This window comes from Amblyomma mixtum, chromosome 3, assembly GCF_055824585.1.
Source record: "Amblyomma mixtum isolate Tamu chromosome 3, ASM5582458v1, whole genome shotgun sequence".
NCBI lineage: Eukaryota > Metazoa > Arthropoda > Arachnida > Ixodida > Ixodidae > Amblyomma > Amblyomma mixtum.
The window spans coordinates 325,485,592-325,493,113 of record NC_143014.1 but is presented as its reverse complement, the minus strand read 5'-3'; the positions used below and the strand labels follow the sequence as shown (position 1 = coordinate 325,493,113).

Sequence of the window (7,522 nt, the reverse complement as noted above, 5' to 3'; positions counted from 1 at the left end):
GAAGTTGGCATGACGTTATTTGCATCATACGCAAACAATACGGAGACGATAAAGAAGCCACAGGGAAATTATATTGGAAGCTTTATTAATTGCGTACACTTGGCCAAATATTGAACATTCGTGACTTTTTTACCCCTAATTCCACCTTGTAAAAGGCTCCTGTCGGCAAAACCACTGACAGATTTATTTTGTAACTTGGCACGTTTGGTGGAATTTCGAGGCCCATTTTATTTTTTTATGTTATGCTAAAGTAAATAAATGCCTTATTAAAATATAAAATTTTTAGTAATCTTAATCGCCTGCGGCTACGAACAGCCAGAAAACGGGTGATACTTAGCAATGGTTCTCGGTTATCTCGCTTCTTCCGCGGCGTAAACTACATCAACTTCCATGCTTGTCAAGTCGTTTACCCGTAGTAAGCGCGATTGCGCCACCGCAACACTTGCTAAGTATCCCCATTGTTTTGGCTTCTCGTAGCCGCATACGATGAATATTACTAATAACTCTTATTTCATCAGGCAGTTAGTCTACTTAAGCATAACATGAAAAATATGCACCACAATATGCCACCGCACGCCAAATTAAAGATTGAATATGCCAGCGACTTATCCGAGAGAAGCCTTTCATAAGGTAATTAGAGACACAAGAATCACGCCACATAAATATTCCGCATCATATTGACCCTGTATTCTCGGGATATCGCACTCTTGATTCAGGAATCGCAACGGAACGACACAAAAGGAGAAGAGCAGGACATTTAGATTACAAAAAAACCATATCGCTTGTACCCTTTGGCTAAAGGAATCCTTGTCGTTGCTCGATGTGAAGCATGTCCCTTGCCTTGGGCACTGGCCGATGGCGCACTTTTGTGCGACAGCAATACTTCGCTAGCAATCCTGAAAGCCGAGATGTTGATCAGGTGGGATGTCGCTGCCTATCATAAAACCTCCCTACATGCTGATTAACCTCGTAATCTACTCCAGTACGGAATTCACTCCGTACTACACGACAGTCAAGTATGCAGGAATAATAAAGGACCAAAATGGCTATTCCACGATCTAGTGTATGAAACCTTTTCTTTGGCGGTCCCAGTTTTACAGTACGTTTAGAGACTTCTTCTCACTTACGGCCACGCGGTAGCAATTTATTCTTTAGCAGCAATTAATACGACACTTCGTGGAATCGCATTTACCGGAAAGACGCGATAAGCGTACTTTCATTACATACGCGCGTTCAAGGAAGCCAGCACTTGTGAATCCAACGATAACACCGCGATTATAGCGTTGACGACCCCTGAAAATAAAAACGATACATAGGGATAGATAATACTTTGGTGTTCAGGCAACTCTACCCCGCGCTCTTTGTAGAGCAGTTGACGATGGCTACCGGAGGCATGTCCTACACGTTGGTCGGTTTCACCGCAGAACTCGACTGGCGGCCCCTACGCTTCGTTAAACCAATTCCTGGGAACAAGTTATGTCGGGCCTGTGGACTAGTGTGCAGGAAGACCGCACTCCTATCGTGCTTGCACCTGCTGTGCGAGTGCTGCTACGGTCAGTGCGCAGAGACCGGTCAGCGAGTGTGTCCTCTCGATGGCCAGCACTGCCAAGACGAGGAAGTCGACTGGAAGGAGACCCCTGCCGACGAGATATTGACAAGAAAGGTGATTTACGGGGATCAAAGTTCAACAACACCGCAGAAAATAGTTTTAGTTTTACGGTTTGACCATCCGCCTCGCATGCGGCAGGTGCGGGGTTCAATCCCCAGTGCCGCCGGGTACCCACCGGTGATACAATGGGTGCAAGCTTTCCCCTGCCTGGTACTCGGCTTCTGTACGGTGAAATGCTTGGGAAATGGGCCTCTGAGCTAACCTTAATTAGAATAAATAACCTTGTCCATTGGCGCTCTTTGGCCACGGATGCCCTTGCATCATAAAATTTCATCATCATTATCATCATCATCATCAGCTTTAGTTTTAGGTCTGAGCTTGTAATTTTGGGGATCGCATACCGGTCAAAATGCAACTTTTTTGCGTTAACTTAAGCAGTTTAATAGATAACACAAGTTTTCTGTCGTCAAGATAGACCGGCTTGGTCGTGCTGTAGATGCAGACATGTTCCCAAAAAACGATTCCTTTCTCGATGTATACCAGGCGTTTTAGGGAAGTCAAAATTTTGAAAAACAGCTTTTAGAGGTAAAAATATGGCTTTTTCAACATACTATTACTAGTCTTGGTAGACACCACAAACCAATGAATCGTGTGAAGTAGTAAGGTTGTTAACTAATTTTTAATAATTTTTAACTAGTAATGCAAGGCTTCTAGTGGAAATTAGAGATTTGCAGCCGGTCATTAGTAATAGCGATATCACTTTTCATAATTTCAAAACCACGATTACCCCTGGCGCTATGGCTCCACAAAATTTGTCTTTTTTGACTTGTTACGTGCACTGGAAAGGTTGATTTGCCCGCACGCTTTTCGCGAGCGGATTTTGTCACGATGTACTAAATTTTTCCAGATATTGTGCCGAGAATAATCGTGTTTCCAAAATTGTAAAAACTAATATGGCTATATATTACTAACGACCGGCTACAAATCTTTCATTGCAACCAGTTGCCTAGCTGTGATAGTTAAAAAAGTTAATTATCCGAGATTAGTTACCCAGAGTACTACTTCAGACAAATCATCAGCTTTCCGTTGTCCGCCAACACTGGTACGGCTACAAAGGAAAGCTATACAGCTTTCTTGGAAACTTCGTAGTTAAAGAAAAATTCGTCCTGATCCGGGGTAGCCGTATGGCTGCGCTCGGGTGGATGCCAATGAGTAATTACTCCCTTATTACAAATCTACTCCACCTTGGGGGTTTCCCCTAAACATTTGACCGGGTAACTTTAACCCCAAAAAGTCCATCTTTGAAAATTAAGTCTTCCTTGGAACACATATGGAATAGAGAGTGCGGAAAGGTACGGCCGCTATTAGGGCAATTTTCGTTGCGACCGCTAGAATTTTGTTTTATTTCGTGTCACTCATTTCAGTGCTTGTCACAGCTATTGCTCTTGTATATGTAACAAATAGCACCTATAATGCATTCCGTCGATCTTTCCAGTGATAGTAAAAGATGAGATGTGCGCGTAGGCGGAATACCAAACGCCTCAGTGGTGCGCGGACAGGTAACCAGCAATCTCCATGAAGCGAGGATAAATAGTGCAAGCCATGTACCAATTATCGCTAGTTCAGCTGAGCAAAAAGCGAATAAAAGCATTAATTCTATTTTTGCATCCAAGTACTTGTTAGGAGGCCAAATGGAACAGGAAATTATCATGTAAGGGAGTAATTACTCATTGACGTCCACCCGAGCGCAGCTGTATAGCTGAGAAAGCTGTATAGCTTTCCTTTGTGGCCGTATGGCTGCGCTCGGGTGGACGTCAGTGAGTAATTACTCCCTTATTACAAATCTACTCCACCTTGGGGGATTTTCCTAAATATTTGGTCAGGAAATTATCATGCCATCGTCAAGGGGGAGTACACTTTCGACGAGCATCCTGTACTCTTATCTTATCTTTGTCAAGCGTCACGAGGAAATAATAGCGTGCCAGCCATTATGTAGCACAGGTTCCCCGTTTTTTTTTCTTATCTCCATGAAGGGGTGTAGTACAAGGTGAATATATTTACAGCGTTGGCTTGGGTTAGTGACTTTTGTGTGGACAGGAACGAGAGGTGGTTTTACTGCATTGCAAAATGGTGATGAAATAAAGAGGTATGAATGACTTGCAGTAATGTCATGATGATCTTCATTTTCTCGACCCGGACAACGACAAAACAACGAAAAGAAAGGAAGGCGCAATTAAACGCTTAGGATGCAAAATTAAAGCGCTCATAATCAGGCTTGAGGCGCAAAACATGAGCAACAGCAAGGCGTACGCGACACCGCAGTAATGCTTTCACTCAATCGGGAACGAATTTTAGTCCAATTCACCTATTCGTCGTAGTATCTTGTTAAGGTCCCGAAATATCGCCTTTACAGTTTTATTGCTAAAGCAATACATCACGATGTCTAATCGGGGCCTCAGGATGTGCCTGGCTTGGCTTGACCTTTAGTGCGATCCTCACGTAGACGGTCGACGCAGCCGATTGCAACTTGGTGCGGCAGCTTGTGCAGGAGGGGGAGGGTGCTCTCCGGGTGCGGAGGTACATAGAGCCATGTAGAGGCAGAACTTTGGCAGCAGCGGGGTATCGGGTTTAATACACCCGAGTGCGCCGGGCGCGCGAAGTGAGCGGGCTAGTTTTTTTTTTTAACTTCAAAAAGTCGCTTTGATGTTATCGTAGCGCTGCATCTTGGCTCGCTACCAATGCACACTTCTAGTTGGGCGTACGCAGTGAGAATCTCTGCGGGTAACGTATGCGCAGAACGCTACGCATCTCGTCGCGTCTTGCGGGCGTACGCACGCTACAAGCCATAGCGCGCTACGGGCACGTTACGGGATGCGTTGACAAGGTTGCGGCGCGCTGCTCGCCCGCTTCGGAAAAAGTACTTGTCGCCGCTGCATTCTTCAACGCGATAGCTGGCTCGAAATGCTTCCTGTTCGCTTTTATTTCGCATACTCCCGCCCACACATCGAGGTACGAGCGACAACATGCCCCTGTTTTTTTCAGTAATTTGGCGATGTTCCCGCTCTTAGGCCTGACTAAATGCGGAGTGTTTCCCCAATCTTTTCCTCTTAGCAACGTCATCTGGTGTTGCAGTTCTGTAGCTTTTAGTCAGGTTTTGACATTTTATTCTATTGAGATAGTTTTGCTTCTTTTCAACAAAAAGAAAAGGCTCGTACTGCACCTACCTTTGCTATCATCAATAATTACAGGACGAAAAAATTCAACCCAACGGCTTGATGTGCTTTGACAACTTGTCGCTAGACGGCGCCACTGTTTACATGTACACCTGTGGGACTCTACGGTGCTCCGGCTATTTCGACGATTTACGTGGACTGGAGAGGTTGGTTTGCCTGCAAGCTTCTCCAAAGAGCATGTATTTTGGCGCAATGTAGCCAGACTTTCTTGGGCACAGCGCCAAGGGTAACCGCGGTTACCCTAGGGTAATAGTTAAAAAGTTAACGGTGTATAGTCTTAGGTGAAACACATGCCCTGTATGTGGAAACAAGCTCACGGTAACCAACGTCTTATTCGCATGCATAAATCTTGAAAAACTGAAGGAAAGAAAGTTTAAATTGATTTTAAAATCACCACATTCTTTTTCGCGTAACATTCATTTCAGATCAAAATGCCCCTTTTTATTTGTCCATTGTTTTGAGACTACTGTGCAAAGCAAATCGAGCAAATAAAGAGTACATTCTGGTCAAGTCTATACAAGACATCAGACATTGCTAACCTTATAGCATTAGTTTCTTATGCGCCATGAAGCCCAACAGTATACAACAGAACTCAGAAGGTTCCCTCTGAGTGCGCGTTTAGCAGTGCACGAACGCAGTCATGACGCTAAGTGCATGAATGGTTATTCTGTAGGTTTGCTCTATGCTAATGGTTATCTGTTATTTGTAGGTGAAATGCTGGAACGAAGAAAAAGGCTGCGCGGACGTGATGGCCGCTTCAGAGATCGGGCAGCACTTCCAACGGGAGTGTGGTCACCACTCGGTCTCCTGCCCCAAGTGCTCGGCCACCGTTGTCCGCAGAGACGTGTGTACGCACCTGAGATCAGAGTGTCGTGCCCTGGAGACACCCTTCACGTCGGAATGCTATGGGCACTCCACTTTGAGGATCGAAAAGGGGATTTGTCTTCCTTCAATAGAGTATTGAAACAGCAGGGATGTGAAATGAGACCATTCTTCGAGCGATTCCCTGTTGACAAGGGATCACATGACAACAAACTCACCGAAACTTGGCACAGCTTGAACGCCTTCAAAGAAACGCTTAGGCAAGAATTGATCGTTTTAAACGAAAGCTTGAAAGGATTGCCGGCGCTAATGAAAGACAGTTTCGACAGTTTCGCGTAAAGTGTGTGCCAAGTCGTGGCTTGCAATGAGCAAATGAAGGAATGTCTGAAAGCAAGAAAGGAGCCAACAGAAAATCTTGCCAGCTCTATAAACGCAGTAACCGAAAGACTGAAAAAGGACTTTTCGATTTCGACCGGTCTGAATGCTGACAGGCTGGCGCAGATTGCTGACGCCGTCGACGCATGCACGGAAAGGAGTGAGAAGACATTGCACTGGATCAAAGAACAGTTCTGGATTTCTGGCCTGCACGTGGACCATTGCGTCTTTTTTGTCAAAGGTGGGGAAGCCCTTAAAGAAGCCACTGTGAGAACCGGCTCTGGTAACTATACCGGTGGGAAGGTATACCTCCGCGGCTACTGCATATCACCCGGAGTATGGTTCGAGAAAGAAGGTGATTCGGTGATGTTATACCCGGCTCTCCAGCTGCACAAGGGCGACATGGACGATTCTATTTCGCGGCCATTTACGTATAACATTAAGCTGAGCGTCGTGCATCCGATGTCCGGGGCAAAATACATAAACGTTGTTACACCGAGCCCGTTCGGAAACCTTGAAAGGCCAACAAATTCAAGCAATGAGCTGACTTGCTTTCCCACTTCCTTGAAGCTAGAGGACCTTACCCGTGACGGCTATGTGCACCACGACTGGCAACGTGTGAAGTGGGAGCTGCTGATTTGAGTTACACTCAATTAAGAGCAGAAGCCTCTAGGATACTCAGTTTAAATACCTGTCTTTTAACCTGACCAGCATGGTTCTACAGTTTTAGTTAGTTAGCGATACATCAACCGATACATGGGGCGCGATACATGTACCTCAGGTCGACTTTCGTCCTCTGGGAAGAAAAAAGTGTATCTCCAGAAACGCTGTGTTTGCATCGGTTCATGTATCGCGCCCCTACTCAGTGATTTGTACTTGGCGCGAAAAGACAGGTTCCTGAAGGCAACCCTAGCTGGTACAGGTGTTAAAAAAGTATTTAGGTACGTTGATGACTACCTTGTTCTTTGTGATGGCCAACTCACTAATACGCTGGAAACCGTAATGGAGGAGGTGGGTCGCTTTGCGCAGGCTTTGCAGCCACTTATTGTCACGCACGAGCTTCCTGCTCAATGGTCACTCAGATTTTTGGACCTGAGACTTGAGTTCACTAGAGGGCATGCCTGCTGGGCCTATGTGCCCAGAGGGGAGAAAGCGCCAATGCCCTACCAATCAGCTCACTCTAAGCTGACCAAGAGGGCTATTGTGAACTTGTGCCTCACAAATGCCTTGAGGAAGTCCTGTGTTCACAAAATGGAAGCGAGCTTTCTTCGGCAGGCGGAACGGCTTGGCAACTCGGGTTACCCCTCGCACCTGTTGGTATCTGTTGCCAAGCAGATGAAAAAGCGCCTGATGCGGGCTAGGCCCGAACAGCAAGATGTGGCAAATAAAATGAAAGAAAGGAGGCCGGTGGTAGCAATACCGTATATTCACAACGTTTCCCATCGCCTGAAAAGCATTGGTCGAAAAGCTGGCGTGAATGCTG

At 45.8% G+C, this 7,522-nt stretch overlaps 1 pseudogene; it reads left to right on the top strand.

The window, feature by feature from the left end:
• The first annotated feature begins 1,084 nt into the window (after positions 1-1,084).
• Positions 1,085-6,681, top strand: LOC149355831 (uncharacterized; annotated as a pseudogene).
• The last annotated feature ends 841 nt before the right edge of the window (positions 6,682-7,522 follow it).